This window comes from Artemia sp. Qi Xiang Cuo, chromosome 10 (genome assembly GCF_049724085.1).
Source record: "Artemia sp. Qi Xiang Cuo chromosome 10, ASM4972408v1, whole genome shotgun sequence".
Taxonomy (NCBI): Eukaryota; Metazoa; Arthropoda; class Branchiopoda; order Anostraca; family Artemiidae; genus Artemia; species Artemia sp. Qi Xiang Cuo.
This window is the reverse complement of record NC_142803.1, coordinates 41,319,148-41,346,411: the sequence shown is the minus strand read 5'-3', so window position 1 is coordinate 41,346,411 and position 27,264 is coordinate 41,319,148. Positions and strand designations below refer to the sequence as shown.

The 27,264-nt window shown below is 35.6% G+C and overlaps 1 protein-coding gene across 1 annotated transcript in view; it reads left to right on the top strand.

Moving 5' to 3' along the window:
- The window catches only part of emb (exportin-1 emb), a 55,570-nt gene that overhangs the window by 5,914 nt on the left and 22,392 nt on the right, over positions 1–27,264 (top strand). The window lies entirely within an intron of this gene.

The following is a 27,264-nucleotide window of genomic DNA, read 5'->3' as shown; positions in this document are numbered from 1 at the left end:
AGCCATTTTGTTCAGTATGGTTGAAAATATGAGAACTATGTCCTTTAGGATGACTTAATCCCCCGAAGTCCCCAGGGGGAGGGCTGAAAGTTATGAACTTTACCCAATGTTAACATATAGTATTGGTTATTAGGAAGTATACATACATTTTCAGGGCGGATTTTTTTCTGGTAGTAGGGGAGTGGGTGGGTCAGGGGTTATGTTGGAGGATCTTTCCATGAAGGAAGTTTTCATGGGGAAAGGGACATTGCTATGAAGGGGGCGCCGGATTTCCCAGCATTATTTAAAAAAAGATAAGAAATTAAATATAAAAAAAAACAAGTTTTCCAACTGAAAATAGGGAGTAACATCAAAACTAAAAATGAACAGAAAATATTACGTGTATGATTGGGTTAACCCCCTAGTCAATACCTCGCTCTTTACGCTAAAGATTTTTTAGTACTTATAAGAACTATGTATTCTAAGTAACGGCCTTTGTTATTAAGGGTTATTTTTAAAGAATTGGAAAAAAATTCTAATTTTAGCTTAAAGAGTGTGGTATTGACTAGGGGGAAAGCCCCCTAATATACGTAATAAAAATATATGAACATAGAAGTTCGTTATGTAAGTTAATTTGTAAGTTACATATATTTATTACTAATAAAAACGTTCATAAATAAAATTAAACAAGTTTTGAGAAAGCCATTTAACTAAATAAAAGTAAAATTAATATGCAAATTTTGTTTTAATTATTTGGCCTTTGTGATTAAGGGGTCGTTTTTAAAGAATTGGAACAAAATTCAAACTTTAGCTTAAAGAGCAAGGTATTGACTAGGGGGCGAACCCCCTAATATACGTATTAAAAATATATGAATATAGATGTTCGATACGTAAGTTAATTCGTAAGTTACGTATATTTATTACTAATAAAAACGTTCGTAAATAAAATTAAAAAGTTTCGAGAAAGCCATTTAACCAAATAAAAGTAAAAATAATATGCAAATTTTGTTTAAAAAACAATCAGAATTTAAATAAAAAAAAACAAGTTTTTTAAACTGAAAGTAAGGAGCAACATTAAAACTTAAAACGAACAGAAATTATTCCTTATATGAAAGGGGCTGTCCCCTCCTCAAGGCCTCGCTCTTTACGCTAAAGTTTGACTTTCTCACGACTCTATTTTTTTTAAACAATGAAAAACTTTAGCGTAAATAGCGAGGCGCTGAGGAGGGGAAAGTCCCTTTCATATACGGAATAATTTCTGTTCGTTTTAAGTTTTAATGTCGCTCCTTACTTTCAGTTTAACAAACTTTTTATTTGTTGTAATAGCTAAACCACCTGAAGGTCTGCCAGTTGTAATGTTTACTGGCCTAAAAAGAACTGAGAATTAGGTGAATGCTCTATTTATGACACATTATTTTCACTCAAAAGGTGCTCAGCAAGAGATACAATATCATAAGTATTATACTAATTTTCAATAATTTCTAGTTTTTCATGGGCACCATTTGTATTCTGATAAAATACTGACACCCTATGTGGACATACCAGTAGTGTGTTTTGATTTAGCTCAGTACAGTGTATTTGACAACCTATGTGGACATTCCTGTAGTGTGTTTGAGATGAGATGAGATATTTATTTTAAAAAAAATCGCTATCACAAGCCCACAAAGGGCCGAATTCGGACTTTGGAGTCGACAATATAAATGGTTACACTAAAAATGCAAAGAACAACAACGAAATAGAGAAAACCATAATGAACATAATTTAAAAGTCAATAATTAAAACTGTAAAAAGTCAATTACAAAATAAAAAAAAAAAAAATTGGTCAAACTAAACTTAGAGCGAGACATAAATGCATTAAAAACTGGTCAAACTAAACTTAAAGCGAGGCATAAATGCATTTAAATTAAAAGGGATACTAAGAAAGTGTCAACAATTAAACTACAGTAAATCAATAAAAGAGTTAAAAACAATAAAAACTGGTCAAGAAAGGGGGGGGGGGCAAGCCAAAGAGTGCAAGAACCTGGGCAGTACCATCAGCTAATAAACAAAAAAGAGGGGGAAAAAAAGAAACTATTGAGACATTTTATTCATTTTTACTGTAATGAAGCAGATAAAAGTTCTTTCGTATCTGGAAGTAACGCAGCAAATGGGGAACAAAGCAGGGATGGGCTCAGAAACAGCTCGAGGCGGCCGTAATCTGGATGGGGAGTGACGTTTGGGGAAAATACTTGCTGCCCGAGGGTTTGTTATGGCATTTTTTTGCAAAACGGAGGCACAATGAAGCCCTCCATTGCTCCAAGGTTTTCAGAGTAGCCTTTTTTAGGAGCAGAGAGTATGGCACCTTGCCTTCGTTGAAAATTATTCACAAGGCCCTTTTTTGAATTGATTCGATTTTTTCCGATTCTTCGCGAGAGATACCAGGGTGCCAAACTGGACAAGCATATTCTAGATGCGGGCGGACAAAAGACGTGTCAATTCTTAGGGAGTGGGAAGGGGGGACGCTGAATTTATTTAGGAGCTTAAGGAGGGCGATGGACACATTAGCTCTATGGATGATGTCATTAACATGGGTATCCCAATTAAATTTGAAGAAATTGTGACGCCAAGTAGTTTAAATGAGGAAACAGAAATTTCAGGAGGGATAGGATTAAGAAAGTATGGCGAGGATTTGAGGAAACAAATGGACATTATCATGGACTTAGAGGGGTTTACTGTCATGTCTAAGGCCTCGTCTCCAATTTCATTGAGGATACTCATAGGGTCACTTATTAAATTTCTGAAGCAAGTTTCAACAACCGTTAGGTCATCAACAAATTTCCATTGGTCAGGAAATTCCTTTGCGAGGCTGTTGATCATAACTGAAAAAAGGAGGAGATCTAGGAGAGTACCTTGGGGTATGCCGTTGTGGACAGGGAGAGGATTTGAATAATGGTTTTGGTATTTGACAACTTGCGATCTATTTGTTAAGAAGGAGGCAACTAATTTCACCAGTAAAGGATCAATATTGAACTCGTTGACAAGTTTCTCATTGAAAATATTGTGGTTAACAAGGTCGAATGCTTTCTGAAGGTTGATGGAAATTAAATTTAGCCAGGAATTAGGCTTTTCAAGGATTTTTCCAATGTGATCAATAAGAGAAATGAGGTAATGGGAAGTAGAGGTGGATTTTAGGCTCCCAAATTGTTTCAAGTCAGTAAGAGGTAGGATTTTTTCCTTTAGCCAATCTGCAAGTAATCCTTCGTAAAGTTTCGAGAAAATAGGAGTAAGAGTAATAGGACAGATGCCTTCAAAACCAGGCTTTCCATTTTTCTTTTTCAAAGTGGTTATGAAACCCTGTTTCCAAATTGTAGGAATTTGCCCAGACTTGGTAATCTTGTTAAATAGGAAAGACAAGGGCTTAGACAAGAAATCACTGAAGGCACTAATAAGAGGAAAGGGGATATCCAAAGGACAAATACTTGTCTTTCTTAGTTTTTGAATTCTTCTTTCTATCTCAGATGGAGAAACAGTGGGTAAAGAAGGGGAAAGGGCTCCTGATGGTAATTGGTCGGACAGTGGTGGAAGACTCTTGACAATGGAAGCAAGGAATTTATTGAGATTATTGGCAGTAATATCAGGGGACTCGGGTAGATTGAAGTTAAGCTGTTCAAGCCTCCTGCCACACAGCTTTTTAACCTCAGAATACCAGTTTTTTAGTTTATTAGTAAACAATACTTTGACCTTATTTTTGTAGTAGGATAGTGCCAATTTGCGAATTTCTCTTTTAATTGATTTTCTTAGTTTATTGGCTTCATCTGGTTTACCATTTTTGAAAAGCTTCAATTTTGTTCCAATTAGTGTTTTTATAGTTAGGTTAATGAAGGGTTTGTCACTGGAGCAATTTTTAATTTTTTTTTATGGGAAGCAAATTTGATATTTGTCAATTAGCTTTTTGTGGAACAAAGCCATTTTCTCATCAGTATTTTTTAAACTATAAACATCGGACCAATCTTCAGTATTCAGCCACATACCAAAAGAAAGAAGAACATAATTTTGAAGAGGGTAATAACTGCCATAAGTTATTGAGAAAGAATGCTTAAAATTTGAGGAGGGGGATAAAAGAATCGAAAGATGATAACTCCCACCTAATGGAGGCAGAGGTGAGGGAGGGTTGTAAAAATTATACATATTAGTTAAAATAACATCAAGAGAGGTATTTCCCCGAGTCGTTGGTATTTTAACAATCTTCTTAAATTTAATTGGGGAGCAAAAAGAATACATTTTAAGGTTGTTTGCATCACCAACTAAAAATAGACCAGCAGTGGGGTATTTAGAATTAACAAAATCAGCACTGGTCTGCAATTGCTGTATGAATTTACGTTTCGACTCGATATTTTGATTTGGGGAGTAATAGAAAACAGCTATTTCAATAATATTTAATGGACCAGGGAGAACTTTTGGTCTAATACATAGTCAGAGGATTTCATCGTACTCGGATAAACTAGGGACTCGAATAACCTTTGGGTAAAGGTTACTCTTAGTAAAGAACAAAACACCGCCACCTTTTTTTCCAAGTGGGTGGTCTAAAGAACGGAGTTTAATAAAGTCTGAATAATTTGTCAGGCGTAGGGACCCTGGGTCGTTGGACTGTACTTCCGTAATAGCTATAATATCGATTAGATTTGATTCTGAAAGCACCTCGACTTCAGTAAGCTTTTCAAAATTAAGGCTTTCAGCATTAGTAACTAAAAGTTTGGGAAAAACAAACCGATTGGGGAATTTCGACAGGGATACTTTGTGTGTTTGAGAATTACCTGGGTGGGGTTTCAATTTAATATTATGATGCAGCGGAGAAGTAGTGTACGAGAAGGATTTATCTTGGGGATTTGGAGGTGAAGGGGAGGGCGAGGATACAGACGAAGCATGATGAGGAAGGTGCGACTTGTTTTCAGTTGTCGGGAAGTGCGAACAATTAGGATTTAATACAAGACAATTATTCAATGCAAAAGGTCTCAGACCTGAGTCACCCTGGTAGGGTGGGCATGAGGGATTAAACGCATGGGTCGGAGGCGGGAAAATGTGGGAGGGAAATTAGACGGTGGTATTTTCTGGGGGTTCAACTTGGGAGGGGTTAACTGGAGTGTTAAGAGGGAAGGGATTTTGCTGGGAATATGGAGTTGTTTTTCTGGGTGGTAAAGGTGGAAGTTTTTTCAGTGAGCAGGGTGGATTTGGGATAAAAAAGGAAGAGTATGCGCTGGTGAGCTAATTTTACTAATTGAATGAAGGGGGCTCCACTTTTGGGTTGATTGAGTACTTGTAACTATCTTACTATTAAAAATTTTACTGCACCTGGCTATAGCACAGTAATCCCTGTTTTTCAAATGTAATAACATGCACATAGTCTCGAAACAAAGGCCACTTTGAAATTTATGGCAGGGTTTAGAATGGGAGCAATAATTGTCGTTACAGTGACCAGTAGTTAAAAAAGACATACAGGGGTGAACAAAGGTAAAATCACTCTTTTTTATACACTTGTTGGCCAAGTGAAAACGGCAGGCAATAGAATTCTTCCCTGATTTGGCTTCAGGAACCAATTTACTAATAAATCTCAAGTTGTCACTGACCCCTGGAACTGGAATATTGGCTGAGTTCACACTTAAATTGTCACTGACCTCTGGATCTGGAATATTGATTGAGTTCTCATTTAAGTTGTCACTGACCTCTGGAACTAGGTGACCTATTAAATTCATATTTAAGTTGACAGTTGCTTCATTAATATTCATGTGTTGCTTGTGGATTGAATTGCAGTTGGTTTCAAATTGGCGTTTTTTTTTTATTTGTATTCACAGGCTTAAGTGTGTTCTTAATTATATTCCCCCTAAGATCAATGAAAGTAGAAATTTCGTTGGTAATGAACTCGAGTTTTTTTTTTCAGCACTAAGAGCAAGGGGAGGGAAGGGTCACATTGGGGGCTGGAATCACAATTGCCACAAAGAAAATTTTCAGTCTGGCAGGAGGCATCAGTAGAAGGTTCACAATTAGATTCAAAATCCGTCTGGGTACTGGCATCTTTAGTTTCTAGCAGAAAATCAGTCTGGCAACTGGCAAAACTGGTTAATACTGGTAGGGGAGTAGTCTGACACTCACTTTAGGCTGCAATGAAAGCTTTACCATCCCTTTGGCAAGTCGGGGCAAGGGGGGACGACCTGATATCATCTAAAATTTCTTTTAAGGAAGAATTTATTTCTGACAATCGGCGTCGTGGGGTATCGCAAGCTTTTGAAGAATTTATTCCTGACAATCGGCGTCGTGGGGTATCATTAGCTTTCAAAGAATTAGGGGTGGCAAATTCTAGATTTTTGGTGATGTTTTGTTTCGAGGAACAATCCAAACATAACCAGTTCTTATTCCACTGGGAACGTTCTATCCCCGCACATTGCTCATGAATGGAAGAGTTGCGTGTACTACATACCAGGCAATTGATTGTTGCCCTTAATCTACACTCAGGACACACTCTCTTGAAGTCCTTTAGTCATTTGGTTGATTAATATAAAGGGTTAAAAAGTTCAATTCACCTGATGGCTGGCGACAAAATCCGGAAGTTAGGTCACAGTTAATCAACTTTGTCACTGAATTGGTTGTTCTTTAGTCATTTGGTTGGTTAATATAAAGGGTTATAAAGTTCAATTCACCTGATGGCTGGTGGCAAAATCCGGAAGTAAGGTTACAGTTAATCAACTATGTCACTGAATTAACTGAGTCTAATGCAGAAAGGCATAAACCAAATAGGTGTTAACAGGTTGAACTCTGGTTGAAGACTCTGTTTCGATTTACTTCAGTACAGTTTCAATATTGCCCGAAATTTCTTCCTTATTACCCTCAGCTTTGGTAGCAGTAGTAGTTGCACCAGGAGTTATAGTAGCAGTAGAATTGATAGTTGTAGGAGTAGAAGCGGTAATATTATGATGCAAATATTGTCTTTTGGTTAGTTGAACATCCCCCACATCAAGCCTTGAAAGTTTTAATTTCACAGGCTAAAATGTTCCTAAGATACTGCTGATTTGCCCTTTTAACAACTCAGTTATGGTCAGCACCCCAAAAAATTTTGTATCTTATTTGCATAATTTGCGTCACATGCCACCCTTGCATAGCTGATTAACGCTACATTGACAAAGGCGATGCAGAGGCAATCTAACTGCATATAGGTAACTAGCTCACGCATCCAAAGCGTGAAATCAGCGACATTTCAATGTTTTCCCTCTGAGAATTGTTTGTGCCCTTGAGTGATTAAACAAAAAAAGCAGGTTTTACCAACTGAAAGTAAGGATCAAAATTAAAACTTAAACGAACAGAAGTTATTACGAAATGGGGAGGATAATGCCTCCACAATACCTCGTTCTTTACGCGTTATTTAGAATGTTCAAAAAGCTCTCTTATTCTAATTTAACGAACCTTAAGTTTCACTTTTTGTTCGTTAAGGATTGGGATACAAAATCATTACTTTAGGTTTTTTTTACGTAGAAATTACTTTACTTTACGTAGAAATTTTGGAAGACTTATTCCTTATATGAAGGGTTGCCCCCTCCTCATTACCTTACTCTTTACGCTAAAGCTGTTAGCACTTTTAAAAAAGCTTCCTATTTTAATTAAAAAGACCCCGTTTTTCAGTAAATGTTCTTAAAAAATTGTGACCAACCGTCAAACCTTAGCGTAAAGAGCAATGTATTAAAGAGGGGGACACCCTTCATATACGGAGGGGGCAATCCTCCCCCACACGGAAATCTACTTTGGTAAAATTTCATCCAACGTAAAGTAAACGTTTCCCCAGTCAAATTTCATCCAGACAATTCTATCCTTGCTGAGAATCCCTCCTCCGTGTAAAATTGCTTGCAGACGATTCAGCCTGAAAAATTCTCCTTGGTATTCTTTCATTTGAATAAGGCTTTAATCTCTAAATGGTTTCTTGATCACTCCAGAAATGCCCCCTTCCGTGGAAATTATTTCCCAGAAATCAAAACACGTGGAAAATAGCCCCCAATAATTCCGCCGGAATGTTTCCACATGAAAAATTGGCAGAAACTGCAATACTTCCGGGCCAGCACTGATGTTTTCAATAATTTAGTATTTGTATTAAAATATTTATAATATTCAACGCTACTACTACTACTGCTAACAACTCATTGCAGCACCAAACAGTCTGAAGCCAACACAGCTAGGCAGGCTCCTCCTCCATTCCAATCTATTCAAAGCCTCCCTCTGTATACCATCCCAGAAAGCTTGCATTTCCTTTAAATTTTCTTTATGAAATACTCTCACCCCAACCCCAACCGGACCACCGGCTTTCCGTTTAGCCCGAGACGGCTGGCCAAAAGGGACCATCCTCAGCAATCTGTCATCCTTCATCCGCAGAACTTGCCCTAGCCATCTCAACCTTTCTCTCATTATAGCCCTAGAAAGCAGGATTGAGCCACACTTTGCGTACAGCCTATTGTTTGAAATACGATCAGTCAGCTGGGTACCCAAAACAATCCATAGGCAATTTCTCTGGAAAACGTCTAGCAAATCTTCATTCGCTTTACGGAGCGTCCATGCGTCCGAGCCATAAATGACCACTGTCATCACTGTAGCTTCCAATATTCTATCTCGGTTTGCATATTTATCTTCCTATTCTTACAAAAAATTTTAACTGTGAAAAAACACCCTGAGCCATGGCTATTCTACTTTTTACATCTTCACTGCTCCCACCGTCTTTACTAATAATGCTACCAAGGTTAGTGAAGCTGTCCATCTGATGAATCTTTTCGTTACCCAGCGTCACCTTTTCACCTTCACTTATTCCTAGTCTTAGTCTTCTTAACGTTAATTTTCAAACCTGTTCTAGCACCCTGAACTCGCAATACCTCAAGTTCATTCATATTGCTCACATTTTGACTTAGGATCCTTAAATCATCAGCATAATCTAAATCGAGGATTTTTTATCCTCCCCATTTGATTCCTTGGTCTCCCATTGCCTTTCCTTTTCTTTTTAAGACATGTCCATCGAAATAATCCATACAAAGGGGGATACCATGCAAGGATAAAACCTCTAATTAGTTTCTTCCAACAACATAATCGAATACTTGCTCATAATCTATAAAACTGAGGACTAAAGGTGTTTGATAACTCAGGCACTTCTCAATTATTAACCTAAGAGAGAAAATTTTGGTCGACACTTCTTCTACCTTTTCTAAAACCGCACTTTTCTTCTCTTAAAACTTCGTCTGCAGCATCTCTCAGTCTAAAAGTATCTTATTTCTAAGTAATTTGCCACCTACAGAGACCAGACTATTTCCTCGATAATTACCACACTCACTCTTATCTCCTTCCTTATACAGTTGTTTAATTAAGATTTTCCTAAAATCGCTAGGTACTTCCCCTTTTTCAAAAATCGTATACATAATTTTCAGTAACTTATTTCTAACCTCAGAGCCGACATATTTAAGAAACTCATTTATCACAATATCAGCCCCTGGAGCCTTATTATTGTTTAATCCTTTTAGTACTGTTGCTAATTCTTCTTCACAAAACGAATCTTCCTTTGTATCCAAGGTATCAAAAACTTTTTCTTTTTCCTCTATATCTTTTCCTGCAACTCTATCTCGGTTTAGCACGTTCTGAAAATGTTCTGCTCATCTCTCTTTAACTCTTTCCTCATCGCTAATTGTGCCCCCGTTCTTATCTTTAACTGGGACAGGTCCAGATGGACTACTCTCTCTCAATTTATTAACACGCCAGTAAAATACTTTACTAATATGCCATATAGCTGCATCTTTCAAATCCTTGGCAATTTTATCCATGGCCTTCACTTCACATCTCCTTAGTTCATATTTTAATGCTTTCTCCACTTTTTTTTACATTCCTTTTGTTTTCATATGATCTATCACTCAGATAATTCTTTTAAGTCCCTTCAAATGTTCCTGAAAAGTTTCTCTCCAATTCTTATCCTGGAGTCTGCTAACATCATAACTTCCCGGTTGGTAGTTTCTTTTCCGAAATTTCAACTTTAAATTAACAATAGACACTACCGGATGGTGATATTTACTTTTAACATCAATAACAGCACTCCTATATGACCTAGTATCTTGTATTGATCCTGCCAGTCTTCGGTTTACAATAACACAATTAATAAGGTTTGCTGTCTTACCATCACGTGAATACCAACTTAACTTATGGGCCATTTTAGAACCAAACACTGTATTTATTATAACTAGATTGTTATACCTACAAAATTGCAACAGTCTGTCACCATTGCTGTTTTCTTTTCCTATATTAAATTCACCTAGGCTAGGATACCATCTATCCCTATTTCTACCAACCTAATTGTTAAAATCTCCTAATAAAAACACCACATTTCTACTTGGGATCCTGTCTATTTGCTTCTGTAACTGTAATTAAAATTCATCTGAGTCACTAGTATCTCCGTCAGTTGGCTGTACAGGGGCATGTACTACTATAACTGATACCCTGAACTTTTTAGTCATAAATGAGCGATTAGTATTCATATTATTAATACCTTCCCAGCCTAAACAAGACTTAACAGCTTCCTTATTCATCATGAGCCCTACTCCCTGTGTACCCCATCCTTCCTGTCTGAGTAAACAAATTCTGTATCACATAATGTCATGCTTCCTACCCCTGGGCTATGAGTTTCTGAATCTCCTAATAAATCCAGTTGGAGTCATCTCAATTCGTCAGTCAAAATGTCGATACGAGTTATTTTTTAACGTCAAAGCATTCCAAGTTCCTATTTTCATGTTATTTAAATCATTGAAATTATTTTGGCTTCAGGAAAAGCAATGATTCCTGATACCAATGCAGGGCAGGGACCAACAAATCTGCACCGAAGCGCTTAAGCCGGCTTAGAACAGGACAGCAAGAAGTTCCTGGGACTTCAAGTGTGAATGGAGGCTCTGCGCAATCGTGGGCGTATTCTTTGTCACAAAATGGTTTTAATCGCTTTGCGATGCTCTTCTATCAACAAGGTCTCAAGTCTATTACCTCCGACTCATTATATATTCATGCCTACAAATATTATTCTACTACGGGGAGGCAAACCATAGTAGATAAATTAGCTAGGAAGAAATTTTTCAGTCAGAAAATGCCCACCAAAACAGACCAAGCCTAGAAGAATTGTCCACTGATCAGAATTCAGTGTTGATGATGTGTCATTTATTTCAATACAATAACCCTGTGAAATTAAATAGAAAAAAAAGGTTTTTCAACTAAAATTAAGGACCTACATTAAAACTTTAAATAAACAAAAATTTTCAACTTATGAGGGGGCTTCTCCCTCTTAAGCCCCTCTGTCTTGGCGCGAATGTTTGGCTTTTTCCCCAATTCTTTAAGAAAGACTTCGTAAACATTAGGGCCGTTTGCTCAGGATAAAAAGCTTTGTCAAAGCAATAGAGACGTTAGTTTATTGAGCAAGGTATTTAAGAGGGTTTAGCCTCACTCATATATGGACTAATTTTTGCCTTATTTCAATGTTGTTCAGTACTTTAAGTTTAAAAAAACTTGTTAATTTTTTTTATTTTTATTTCTGATAGTTAATTAGATTATGCCGGAAAATCCGGCTCCGTCTAGGTGGTTTCAGGCACCATCCCCTCTCCCGACTCTGTACCCTCCAACACTCTTTCATAGCAGGTAATGGGAAATTTTAAAAAAAGCTTATTATTCTTATTAAACGGCCATTGTGTTTCAGGAGTTGCTCTTAAGGAATTAGGACAAAAAGTCAAAACTTTAGCGAAGAGAGCAAGGTCTTGAGGAGGGGACAACCCCTTTCATATACGTAATAATTTCTGTCCGTTTACATTTTGATGTTGCTCCTTACTTTCAATTGAAATCCTCCACGACAATTCCATTCTAGCTGAAAATTCCACCCAGAAAATTTCTTGTGGATGATCTATGGTCAAAATTTTTCTTAGCGCACTTTTATTTGAACAAAAAAATTATTTTCTGATTGTTTTTAAAATCATGCCGGTTATTCCCTTCTCGGTGGAAAGGTTTCCCAGCAAAAAGGCAGCAAAGGGGTGTTTTCCAGAAAAGGTTTTTAGGGGGTGGGCCAAAAGAAACTTTAAAAGACGTATAAAAAAGTGAAATTGACATCTACTCCCTTACGATTCTGAGAATATTTCTTGTCTACGCTGTTGTTATGAAAGTAAAGAATAACACTCAACCCCAAAATGAGCAGAATTTATTCCGTAGAGGAGGAGGACTCTCCTCCTCCTCTACGGATCAGAAATTGAGAGTTCCAGTTCTTTGCATGAGGGTGGAATTTTCTGTGGGAGATCCGTGGTGGGCTATTTTCTGTGGGGTATTTTCCAGGGGATTAACGCCAGCCATCGAAAAAGGACAAGCAAAGAAAAAAAGCGCTAATTTTTTTTATAAAAAAAATACGCGCCAAACGTGGCATGTTCAATGCCGATAAAAAAAAACGAAAAGAATAAACGTCTAACAATAAGAAAAAAGGGATTACGACTAGTCAAGTAAAGAGGAGAAGGTGAAAATCGGAATTGTTCGTCATTAAAACTAAAAGTAATAAAAATCTAACCTATATTAGGCTGGACTCTTAATACCTGGATTTGGTTGGAGTAGCTTAAATACATTTGGTTTGCTTTTTTTGTGCGGGAGGGGGGGGGTAATTGTTTTTGGTTTTCTTTTCTAAAAATGTTGTTTCTGGTTTTATTATCTCTTCTTGCATTATTCTTGTTGTTCCATTCTTCTGGTTTCGTATTGCTTTTGTTTTTATTATTTTGTTGTATTAATATAAATAAATAAGTAAACCTTAAAACGAGAGTAGCTTAAATTGAATATGCAAATCAAGCTGAAAATGAACAAAAATCAATTCAAAGAAGAGTATGGTTACTGCCTCCTTTCCTAACTGTAAAAGTCTAAAACCTATTTTACTTATTCAGTTAGAATTAAACCTTCAGTCTTCTCATAACATACTTAATGCATATTAAATGTGTTCAGAACTTTATGGTAATTAAGCATTTCTCTTTGGACCATAAAAATATTACATTCAGATGCCTACTGGTACAAAAATTTTTAGCCACTACGCCACTGCTCGTGTGGGCGGTTCTAGTAGACAACAAACTGAACGTAATCGATTAAATCAGGCTCCAATCTGAGTTTTTAGCCCGTTGGTAAAATACGTTCTGACTAACTGAACTTGCATACGGATGGCGTGTAGTGATTCAGTTTACCTTCCTCCCTAAAAATCCCCTGGAAATTTCACCTTAATAACCTTAGGCATAGTTGTAATAGTAGTCACAGTAGTAGTATTAATACTCAACTTAATACAATTGGCCATTGCTATGACATTGTCGATATATCTTTTCGATAACCTGTCATATACTTCATATACTTCTTGAAATTTTCATCTTAATACGCTTAGCCTTATAAGTAGTTGCAATAGAAGTAGTAGTTGAAGCAATAGTAGTAGTAGATCTTGTAAATGTAACAGTGGTAGTAATATTAGTAGCAATGTGCACATATTGCCTTTTGGTCAATTGATCTTTCTCTTTTAGCATTCTCTGAGATTCATTCTCTGAGTTAGTGTTGTATTAGTAGTAGTAGTAGAAATAGCAGTATTAAGAGCAGTAGTAGTATGTACATCTTGCCTTTTGGTCAGTTGAACATCCCTGTTCTCTGGATTATTTCTATCAAAATGGTTATCTCACAGTTTTAATCAGATGCTTTTGGTGAAAAGCGGGGTAGTTGCGGGAGGGGGGGGGTAAGTTGGCCTTCATCACTTTTGACGCTTAAAAGGGAACTAGAACTTCAAATTTTCTACCAAATGAGTCACCTCTAAAGTTTATACAACCGTCCCTTCCATAAAAACTGTAAATGCCCCTGGGGCATAACTTACAACCCTTGCCCCCTGTCTCTGGTGGTTTGTATCAACCCCAAAAGCCTTGTTGTATGATTTTTGACTATTTATAATAAAATTGCTGTCTCAAAATTTCTATTGTATGCATTTCGGGAAATGTGACCTGTGGGGGGGGGGGGTACCTGCTCTCTGATCACTTTGACTCTTAAAAAGGGCACTAGAACTTCTGATTACAATCCAATGAGCCCCCTTTTGAAGTTTAAATGACCAACATTTCAAATAAAACCTTATATGCCCCCAGGGCATAACTTAAACCCTTGCCCTGAGGGCACTGGGGGATTGCCATCCTCAAAGACATAATTTTCGGACTTTTCAACTAAGTTGTTGAACAAAATGACTATTTCAAAATTATGATTGGATGTGTTTGGGTTAATCATGGGTGTCGGGGGGGGGGCTACCTGCCCTCCAATCCCTTTCGATTATTAAAGAGGGCACTAGCCCTTTCAATTTCTAATTGAATGAGCCCTTTTTGAAGTTTTTATGACAACTCTTTCTATACAAAGGGCCCTGGTCTAAAAAATAAAAATGATACATTTTGACTGACATCACTGACATCAGCAAGCTTTGCATGAATCTCTGGAGTTTTACCAGACACTAAGTAGTGAAACAAGAAACCTTGTAGCCGTTCCTGTAATATTCAATCAATCTGGCATGGCTAAATATTATTGTCAGGGAAATTTTTGGGGCCTCTTTTACACTCATGATATTTTGCTTATAGTCACAAAATGTGCTCTTTGGTAGATTATACTTTTCAGCACCATCATAAATTGTTAAGCTTCTGCTGACCTCTTTAATTGTAGCCTTTACCTCCTACTTGGTCTTCTTTTGTTACAATTCCATTCACAGCAGCTAACAGTCTTTGAAAACATCTTCCACCAAGCAAACATCTTTGTCAGACAATAATGACTGCACTTGAAATGACAGTCACCTCAACTGGAATAAAGAAACTTTAGACTTTACTGGATAGCCTTAGTCAGTTTTTGAAAGTGACCTCACTGAATAGCCTGAGATCCTGCTATTTCCAATGAACAAGTAGGGTTAGTAGTTACTAGAGAGATAGAGAGGGAAACAGACAGATTGATGGTAGACAATGAGTATGCCCAGCTATTTATCAGACACTATTTCAGACAGAGGGTATGTACTGTCTTTTTGTAGTTACTACTAATCTTGTATGCCGGTTTTCCACGCCAAGTTCACAGAATTATAAGGATTTTAATGCTTCGTTTGTTTGGCATACTGATGGATTCTTTGTCTTTTTTTATTGCAATGGAATTATGGATGCTGTGAAACGTTGATTATGGTAAAAAGTCAATTATTTGACAAACATCTGTGCTCGTAGATGGTTTAGTTTCTGGGATAGTGAGGAAAAAATTAAGAGGTATGAAACATGGTATTTAATCTGTCTGGGATACTAGCAATGGCACTTTAATGAATATATTAAGCTTTGAAAAATATTGGATAGGGAACTGAATTATATTACTCCTTTGTTATTATTACAGTATCTAGTTTAGAAAAATAGTCTTGTCACTAAGATTACCTTATTAATGGGTGAAAGATTAGAAAAGAACAATTTATTTAAATCCTAGTGTTAGCCAATTGAACTTTCAGGGATGGATCTGCAGCCTAAATTTTGGTCATTGAAAGATACTTTCAAGTGTGTACCTTTACCCATTCCCTATTGAACACTGAATTTTCATGTATCTCGAAAATTTGTGCTAGGCAAATAGAGCTTTTGAGAATGAATGTAGGGCCTCAGTCCGAGCTAGAGTAAATTGCTGCTTTTTAAGACCAACAGCATACTACCACAAGTACGGCCATTGTGCAAACTGGGTTGGCTGCAGCACTAGTAAACAGTGCTAGCGCATTTCATCTAAATGCAAAAATGTGTTTCGGGCAAAATATCATAAGATGAAGCCTAGGCAAGGGTTAAAATGGTAGTATTTAATTCTCAAGTACATTTAAAGTAAATAATGCGTTTCCAGGTGTGACTGTTCTAATGCCTTTCCAGGTGGGACTAAGTATAACCACTTTGTAGGATGGTCAAATATATTTAATTAATTTCATAAAAAGTGGCTAATTAAGCAGTATTGCTGCCTATAAATTTGCTTAACTCAATTTTTGAAGTTTTAATCAATAACTTACTTGAAAAAGGGATGTAACTTTCTTTTTTTTTACGAAAAGATGAAGTACGCAATTTCGTGGAGGCTTTGGGAAGATAGAAATTAGGTTTTCGGGAAGCAGTGTAAGCATTGGATGAGTTGGTTAAATTTGGCAGGAGATCAGTGATGCAATTTTGGATTTAAAAAACTGATCAACACCAGCCCTATAGTTGGAATGGAATCAAGTTCTTGCAGCAAATGAAAGTGATCTTCTTTGTAGTTTTAAAGCAAAGATAGACTAAAGGTTTAGGAGATTCAGTGATGGAGAGTAAACATGAGTTTCTCTTGTAATATATATATATATATATATATATATATATATATATATATATATATATATATATATATATATATATATATATATATATATATATATATATATATATATATATATATATATATATATAAGTAGAGTAGTACATTATACTTTGTATAAAGCTATAGGAATTACCTTGCTATTTGCACAGACCTCTACACCTTTTCAAAGAGAGTGAGTATCCTCTCACACCTATGTTCCCTTGGTACCTTTCCTAGCAAAGTGATCAAACACGTCTTAGAAACTTCGTTCATCATAAGGTTTTTTTTTTTTTTTTTATTATTTTGTTTTTTTTTCCAAAAACTAGAAATTTTCAAATACGTTTTGAAACTATCGACGAGATAATGTAATGCAATAACTGGTTTCTGAGGCAACACCTATTTTTTGGAAAATTGCCTTACCTTGAGAGTAGTTTGTTAGGAATGCGTCGCTGCTAATTAAAAAATCGGATTCTAAACTCAGAATTAATTGATTGGCATATAGTTTTGTATCATTTTGTATAAAAACAAACTCTATTTGCAAAAAGGTAAGGGATTCGCGAATTGGACTGTATGACCGATATTAATTGAATAATAGGGGGGGACAACAGAGCTAGATATTTGCAAATTGGACCGTATGAAGATGGAGAAAAAGGGCTAAGCTGATTAGCAGTTAAGGTAACCCCGAAGGGCTTGTTAACTCAGGCAATTTGCTATAAATTTGAAACAACATTAATCTATGAAAATAGTTAACGATGATAGAATGACATTGTGAGTTGACCTAGCTTTACCTCTCCGATGTGTTCTGTATAATACACAAGTGGTGTTTGAACAGTGTTGTGAATTTAAAATAGGATCTAACGTTATAGTATACTAAAAAGTTGATACTAAGAGAGATGTAGATGACAAGAAAAGAATTTTAATGATGAAATTAAGAACAACCCTTAGAAATCCTTGCAAATCAAGTAGTAAGGTGTATGTGAGTATGAACCGTCAAGGATCATAAGCACCAGCGATCCTAAGCACAAGAGACCTCAACCCCCAAAGGTCCCTTATCCCCAAATTCCAAGGGGGCTCCCTCCCCCCAACTTTTTGCCCCTCCCCCATTTTTTTTTAGTTTTTTTTAACATGATATATATTTTCAACTTTTTTTACATCTCTTAGAATGACATGTAACATACTTAAAAATAAAAGAAATCACATTTAATATTTTCCAAATTCAAAATGAGAATGATATAGAAATGTTAGTCGCAACTTTTACTATAAGAAAAATATTGTTTGTTGTAGTACTTTTATTGGACTAAATTTTTTTTTTTTTGGACTGCAATATCATTGAACTTTTTTTCTTTCACGCATCTTTAAATTACATAGAATATTTCTACGGCTGGAGCAACTGTAGCTTATGGTTGTTTAGAGACCAGATACAACTTTTACAATGATATTTTATGTTCGGTTATCGGCACTAGCTTTTCAGCTGGATATATTAAATCAGTATTTTTTACACACTAGAACAATAAACACAACTCATATCTCTAAGAAGTGAAGATGAAGCATTTTAAGAAAGTATTTTCACATGATAGTATTACTGTACCACTGAACGCTGACAAGAAGAAGTATTTAAACTATGAAATAAGTACAAGTGGTAGCACCATAGGAAACGTATGCGTGCATTGTCATGACAGTAAGGAATTAAATTTCTTTAGAGTACACAAAAAATCAACTCTTATGATGGTGGATATGCGAGATTGAGATCTCCGGAGATGATTGCACTCAAAGAGAATGCCAACATAAAAATAATAGTTGATGAAGAAGGGCATCTTCTTGCTAGTACTTGTGGTAACATGTTACCCAGTGTTGAAACATATCGTCAGCTTTCGGGTATTAGCATTCAAATGAAAGCAAAGACGAAAAGAAAGGCCTACTCTTGTCCTAATATCATAAACCATATCTTGTCTAGGTGCCGGAACTGTTACCTGTGTAAAAATAGTGTGATAATAGACAGTGAAGTTGCCAGAAAAATAAAAAGGGTATTGGCAGAAAATACTAATATCATAAACCACATCTTATCTACGTACCGGAACTGTTACCTGTGTAAAAACAGTGTTATAATAGAGAGTGAAGTTGCCAGAAAAATAAAAAGGGTATTGACAGAAAATATCACTAAGGAATATAAAGATGAATCGATGAAAAACAAAGTACCAGCAAACGTTACAGCCATTGATCAAACAGTCAATGAACCAAATAATACCAAAGATGAAAAGCATATTGAGCCTGTCGATGACACCTTGTAAAAATTGTGTATGACTCAAAATGGAATATTGATTATTCTACTGATTACGAACTAAGAGAAGACAACAGTTACAATATCAAGAGAGAACATGGTGAACTATTTTATAGAACAGATTCAAAATGTCCAAAGGTCTTCATTGATGTTAATAATGTATAATAATATTTTTTGTGTATTAAAATTCTACATGACCTTATTTCATTATAAATATGTTATGCATTACATTGTTATGTGTTCATTATTTTTAGAGTAAGCTAGCATATCAAACATTTAGAATGTCTATTAAAACATCGGAGATGTAAGAAAAGGAATTAGCATACATCATATGTCGGATAGATAGGTTAACATAGAGAAAATCTAAGTATAAGAATGAATAAATTCTCTATCTACATCTATTGACAGATACTTGGGATAGCTTTGACAGAATCTCAGTATCAGAGTGAATAAACTCTTTATCAATTTCTTTTGACAGATACGTTTGATAACACTGACATAATTTAAGTATCAAATTGAACAAATTCTTTATTAAAATTCTTTACCGATATCATTTATCGGGTACGTCAGACAGCATTGACAAAATTTATCTATTAGAATGAATAAATTTTTTATCATCAGCCGTTGTCGGATTTGTCATTATGAAAAAATTGTAAGTAAGTAACAAACTCTTTCTTGAATTCACCTTTTGCATACACAATACAGAAATTATAAAAAAAATTGTAATTTCCAGACTTCATTTGCATTTGCATGCAATAGATACCGAGAGTTCTATGCCTCCTCCCCGCAATGAATTCTAAGGGTTTTATGACTCCTCACCACAATGAATTCAGATGGCTTTAGGACTCAACCCCCTAGCCATAACTACATTCAACCTTGAGCGAAGGTATAAAAGCTTGATGAAGTACTTCTCTACGTAACAGTTACATTAATAGCTTCCAAGATGATAGGACTGTATGACACAGAATTTATCGGTTTAAAAAAATCATCTTGTGGTGTCATTTTTGAATGTGCATTTTTATTATTGTCTATGGAACTCGCCATATTGGATAGTGAGCTATAATATGTTTGAGTATGATAAAAGCTTGTGGAGTACTACATTACGTTATATGAATAGACTGGGATTCTACTATAGAGTGATTACGCCACTTAACAATAGTGGTCAGGAACTGAGAAATTTTAAGGAAGAAGTCAGTGAAATTTGCAGCTTTTTCGGGGTTGAAGCACTACGTAAAGGGCAACTTACCGACAGATAAAGTCTTAATTCAAAAGTGTTACCCTAGGATTCCACTTTTCAGTTTAGAAGAATTTAAGTCTCCTAAATTTGAATGGACTTATCATCGTCATGAAGACGAGGTTGGGTTATTCGTGTAGTGGATACAGAAGGACATACCTGATCGCGATAAATGCATGAGACACGGTGAACTTTAAGTAATATTTTTATGTAAATATGTGTTTTTTTCTCAAATAATCTATTAATGTGTTTAAAAGAAATAAATATCTTTAAGCTTAACCCGTCTTTATTCTTTAGAATAGTTCTATTCATTTCATTAAATTATGAAGAAATTGTAAGTAACAATTTCTTTCTTGAACTCACCACTTGGATACACAATTCAGAAACTCTATTCAAGAAATTATGAAAAAATTGTAAGTAAGTAGCAAATTCTTTCTTGAATCCCACAGGCATACAAAAACACATATAAATATATGGATTCAGGCATACAAACCGAGAGAGACAGGCATTGAGATAGACAAACAAAAACAGGAGACAAAAACACATATAAATGTAAGGATTCTGACATACAAACTGACAAAGACAGGCATTGAGATAGGCAAACACCTGCCGAGACACATAAGCAGAGGAAGTCAGAGAGACAAAAACACGTATAAATGTAAGGAGTCAGGCATACTAACCGACAGAGACAGGCACTGAGATGATCAAACACCCACCCAGACACATAAGCAGAGGAAGTGGGAGATACAAAAACACATATAAATGTAAGGATTCTGACATTCAAAGCAACAATCACAGGCATTGAGATAAGCAAACATCCACCTAGACACATAGGCAAGGAGAGAGAGAGTTACAATAACACGTATAAATATATCGATTCAAACATACAAATGAACAATCACAGGCATTGAGATAGTCAAACACCCGCCCAGACACATAAGCAGAGGAAGTGAAAGAGACAAAACACATAAATGTAAGGATTCTGACATTCAAAGCAACAATCACAGGCATTGAGATAGACAAACATCCGCCCAGACACATAGGCAAGGAGAGCGAGGGTGACAAAAACACATATAAATATATAGATTCATACATACAAAGGAACAATCATAGGCATTGAGATAGGCGAACAACTGCCCCAGATACATAAACAGAGGAAGTGAAAGATACAAAAACACATATAAATACATAGATTTTGACATACAAATCCACAGACAGTCACTGAGATAAGCAAACATCCGCCCAGAACCATAGGCAAGGAGAGTGAGAGAGACGAAAACACCTATAAAAATATAGATTCTGACATACAAATCGACAAAGACAGGCATTGAGATAAGCAAACATCCGCCCAGACACATAGGCAAGGAGAGTGAGAGAGACAAAAACACATGCAAATATATTGATTCAGGCATACAAACCGACAGAGACTGGCATTGAGATAGGCAAACACCCGCCCAGACACATAAGCAGAGGAAGTGAGGGAGACAGAAACACATATAAATATATGGATTCTCACATACAAACTGACATTGAGATAGGCAAACATCCGCCCAATCACATAAGCAGAGGAAGTGGGAGAGATAAAAACTCATATAAATGTAAGAATTCTGACACACAAACCAACAAAGACAGGCATTGAGATAGGCAAACATCTGCCCAGACGCATAGGTCGAGGAAGTGAGGGAGACAAAAACACATATAAATTTATTGATTCTGGGATACAAACCGACTGAGATATGAAAACACTCACCCAGACACATAGGCATAGGAAGTGTGAGAGACAAAAACACATATAAATATAAGTATTCTGACATACAAAGCAACAATCACAGGCAGTGAGATAGGCAAACATGTGCCCAGACACATAAGCAGAGGAAGCGAGAGAGACGAAAACACTAATAAATAAATGGACTCTCACATACAAACCGACAAAGACAGACACTGAGATAAGCAAACATCCGCCCAGACACATAGGCCCAGAGAGTGAGAGAGACAAAAAACACATCCAAAGATAGAGATTCAGACATACAAAGCAACAATGACAGGCATTGAGATAGGCAAACATCCGCCCAGACACATAAGCGGAGGAAGTGAGGGAGACAAAAACTTAAGACACTTAGAGTGGCGCGCTACTCTAAGTGAACCTAGATGAACCCAACTTTTTGGATATCTCTCTCACTATGACTGTGTGTCTGAGCGAGAGTTTGCCTATCTCAATTCCTGTCATTGTTAGTTTGTATGTCAGAATCCATACATTTATATGTGTTTTTGTCTCTCTCACTTCCTCTCCTTATGTGTCTGGGCGGGTGTTTGCCTATCTCAATGCCTGTCATTGTTGCTTTGTATGTCTGAATCTATATATTTGCATGTGTTTTTGTCTCTCTCACTTTCTGGGCCTATGTGTCTGGGCGGATGTTTTCTTATCTCAGTATCTGTTTTTGTCGGTTTGTATGTGAGAAGCCATTTATTTATTAGTGTTTTTGTCTCTCTCACTTCCTCTGCTTATGTGTCTGGGTGGATGTTTGCCTATCTCAATGCCTGTGATTGTTGCTTTGTATGTCAGAATCCTTACATTTATATGTGTTTTTGTCTCTCTCACTTCCTCTGCTTATGTGTCTGGACGGGTGTTTGCTTATCTCAGTGCCTGTCTCTGTTGGTTTGTATGCCTGAATCCATATATTAATGTGTGTTTTTATCTCCCTCACTTCCTCTGCTTATGTGTCTGGGCGGGTGTTTGCCTATCTCAATTCCTGTCTTTGTTGGTTTGTGTGTCAGAATCCTTACATTTATATGTGTTTTTGTCTCTCTCACATTTATTATGTGTCTGGGCGGATGTTTGCCTATCTCAATGCCTGTCTTTGTCGGTTTGTATGTCAGAATCCATATATTTATATGTGTTTTTGTCTCCCTCACTTCCTCTGCTTATGTGTCTGGGTGGGTGTTTGCCTATCTCAATACCTGTCTCTGTCGGTTTGTATGCCTGAATCAATATATTTGCATGTGTTTTTGTCTCTGTCACTCTCCTTGCTTATGTGTCTGGGCGGATGTTTGCTTATCTCAGTGACTGTCTTTTGTCGATTTGTAGGTCAGAATCTATATATTTATATGTGTTTTTGTCTCTTTCACTTTCTCTGCTTATGTTTCTGGGCGGGTGGTTGCTTATCTCAGTACCTGTCTCTGTCGGTTTGTATGCCTGAATCTTTAAATTTATACGTGTTATTGTTTCTCTGACTCTCCTTGCCTATGTGTATGGGCGGATGTTTGCCTATCTCAATGCCTGTTTTTGTCGGTTTGTATGTCAGAATCCTACATTTGCATGTGTTTTTGTCTCCTGTTTTTGTTTGTCTATCTCAATACCAGTCTCTCTCGGTTTGTATGCCTGAATCCATATATTTATATGTGTTTTTGTATGCCTGTGGGATTCAAGAAAGAATTTGCTACTTACTTACAATTTTTTCTTAATTTCTTGAATGGAATTTCTGCATTGTGTATACAAGTGGTGAGTTCAAGAAAGAAATTGTTACTTACAATTTCTTCATAATTTAATGAAAGGAATAGAACTACTCTAAAGAATAAAGACGGGTTTAGCTTAAAGATATTTATTTCTTTTAAACATATTAGTAGATTTTTTTTAGAAAAATCGCATATTTACATAAAAATAGTCCTTAAAGTTCACCGTGTCTCATGCATTTATAACGATCAGGTATTTCCTTAGGTATCCACTGCGCGAAGAACCTAACCTCGTCTTCAGGACGGTGATAAGCCCTTTCAAATTTAGGACACTTAAATTCTTCTAGATTAAAAAGTGGAATCCTAGGGTCACACTTTTGAATTAAAACTTAATCTGTAGGTACATAACCCTTTACATAGAGAGCTTCAACCCCGAAAAAGCTGCAAATTTCACTGACTTCCTCCTGAACATTTCTCACTTCCTGCCAACTATTGTTAAGCGGTGTAATCACTATAGTAGAACCCCAGTCCATTTACATAATGTAATGTTGCACTCTACAAGCTTTTGTCCCGCTCAAACATATTATAGTCCACTATCTAATGATAACAGTCAATTTTTTCGAGTTTTATAGACAATAATAAAAATGCACATTCAAATATGACATCACAAGATGATTTTTTTAAACTGATAAATACTGTGTCATACAGTCCTATCATCTTGGAAGCTATTAATGTAGTTTTGACGTAAAGAAGACTTCGTCAAGCTTTTTTACCTTCCCTCAATGTTCAATGGAGTTTTGGCTAAGGGGATGAGTCCAAAAACCATTTAAATTCATTGTGGGGAGGAGTCATAAGACCCTTAGAATTCATTGTGGGGAGGAGTCATAGAACTCTTGGTATCTATTGCATGCAAATGAAGTCTGAAAATTACAATTATTTTTTTTATAATTTCTATATTGTGTATGCAAGAGTTGAATTCAAGAAAGAGTTTGTTACTTACTTACAATTTTTTCATAATGACAAATCCGACAACGGCTGATGATAAAGAATTTATTCATTCTAATAGATAGATTTTGTCAATGTTATCTGACGTACCCGACAAATGATATTGATAAAGAATTTTAATAAAGAATTTGTTCAATTTGATATTTAAATTATATCAGTGTTATCAAACGTATCTGTCAAAAGACATTGATAAAGAATTTATTCACTCTGATACTTAGATTCCGTCAAAGCTACCCCAAGTATCTGTCAATAGATGTTGATAGAGAATTTATTCATTCTTATACTTAGATTTTCTCTATGTTAACCTATCTATCCGACACATGACGTATGCAAATTCCTTTTCTTACATCTCTGATGTTTTAATAGACATTCTAAACGTTTAATATGATGGCTTACTCTAAAAATAATTAACACATAACATTGTAATGCATAACATATTTTAATGAAATAAAGTAATGTAGAATATTAATACAAAAAAATATACTATTATTATACATTATTAATATCAATGAACAACTTCGGACATTTTGAATCTGTTCCATAAAATGGTTGACCAAGTTCTCTCTTAATAGTTCTATAGCTATTGTCTTCTCTTTGTTTGTAATCAGTAGAATAATCATTATTCCATTTTGAGTCACACACAATTTTTACAGGTGTGTCATCGATAGGCTCAATATGCTTTTCGTCTTTGGTATTATTTGGTTCATTGACTGTTTGATCAATGGCAGTAACGTTTGCTGGTACTTTTTTTTTCATCGATTCATCTTTATATTCCTTAGTGATATTTTCTGCCAATACCCTTTTTATTTTTCTGGCAACTTCATTGTCTATTATCACACTATTTTTACACAGGTAGCAGTTTCGGCAAGTACACAAGATATTGTTTATGATATCAGTAGAAGAGTTGGCCTTTCTTTTCGTCTTTGCTTTCATTTGAATGCTAATACCCGAAAGCTGACGATATGGTTTAACACTGGGTAACATGTTACCACAAGCACTAGCAAGAAGATGCCCCTCTTCATCAACTATTTTTTTATGTTGGCATTCTCTTGGAGTGCAATCATCTCCGGAGATCTCAATCTCGCATAGCCGTCATCATAAGAGTTGAATTTTTTTGGTACTCCAAAGAAATTTATTTCCTTACTGTTATGACAATGCACGCATACGTTTCCTATTGTGCTACCACTTGTACTTATTTCATAGTTTAAATACTTCTCCTTGTCAGCATTCAATGCTACAATAACACTATCATGTGAACATATTTTCTTAAAATGCTTCATCTTTACTTCTTCGAGATATGAGTTGTGTTTATTGTTCCACTCTGTAAACAATGCTGATTTAATATAACCAATAAACTAGGTAATGTCGATAACTGGACATAGAGTATTATTGGGAAAGCTGCATTGTGTCCCTGAGCAAGCATTGAGTACATTTGTTAAAGCCATAAACTTATTTCATGTCATTTTATGATACGTGAAAAAAAGAGTTGAATGATTTCGAAGTCCAGAAAAAATTTAGTCCAGTAAAAAAAAAGTGCTATTACAAGCAATATTTCTCTAATAGTAAAAGTCGCGACTAACATTTCTATATCATTCTCATTTTGAATTTGGAAAATATTAAATGTGATTTCTTTTATTTTTAAGTGTGTTACATGTCATTCTAAGAGATGTAAAAAAAGTTGAAAAAATATATCATGTTAAAAAAAAATGGGGGGGGGGCAAAAAGTTGGGGGGAGGGAGCCCCATTGGAGTATGGGGATAGGGTACCTTTGGGGGTTGAGGTCTCTTGTGGTTAGGATCGTTGGTGCTTATTATCCTTGACGGTTCATACTCACATACACCTTACTACTTGATTTGCAAGGATTATTAAGGGTTGATCTGAATTTCATTATTAAAATTCTTTTCTTGTCATCTACATCTTTCTTAGTATCAACTTTTTAGTATACTATAACGTTAGATCCTATTTTAAATTGACAACACTGTTCAAACACCACTTGTGTATTATACAGAATACATCGGAGAGGTAAAGCTAGGTTAACTCACAATGTCATTCTATCATCGTTAACTATTTTCATAGATTAATGTTGTTTCAAATTTATAGCAAATTGCCTGAGTTAACAAGCCCTTCGGGGTTACCTTAACTGCTAATCAGTTTAACCCTTTTTCTCCACCTTCATACGATCCAATTCGCAAATGTTATCTAGCTCTGTTTCTTTTCCTCCTATTATTAAATTAATATCGGTCATACATTCCAATTCGCGAATCCCTTACCTTTTTTGCAAATAGAGTTAGCTTTTACACAAAATGATATAAAACCATATACCAATCAATTAATTCTGAGTTTAGAATCCGATTTTTAATTAGCAGCGATGCATTCCTAACAAATTACTCTCGAGCTAAGGCAATTGTCCAAAAAATAGGTGTTGCCTCACAAACGAGTCTGATTGCATTACATTATCTCGTCCATAGTTTCAAAACGTATTTGACAATTTCTAGTTTTTGGTTTAAAAAAACACGTTATGATGAACGAAGTTGCTAAAGACGTGTTTGATCACTTTGCTTGGAAAGGTACCAAGGGAACATAGGTGTGAGAGGATACTCACTCTTTGAAAAGGTGTATAGGTCTGTGCAATTAGCATGGTAATTCCTATAGCTTTATGCAAAGTATAATGTACTACTCTACTTATATATATATATATATATATATATATATATATATATATATATATATATATATATATATATATATATATATATTTATATATATTATATATATATATATATATATAACTTATATATACTCTACTTATATATATATATATCTACTTATATATATATATATATATATATATATATATATATATATATATATATATATATTCACGGGACAGTGCTAAAAGTTCTCCAGATTCTGATTCTAATTACAAGCTTACCTCTAATGTCTTGATTCTACT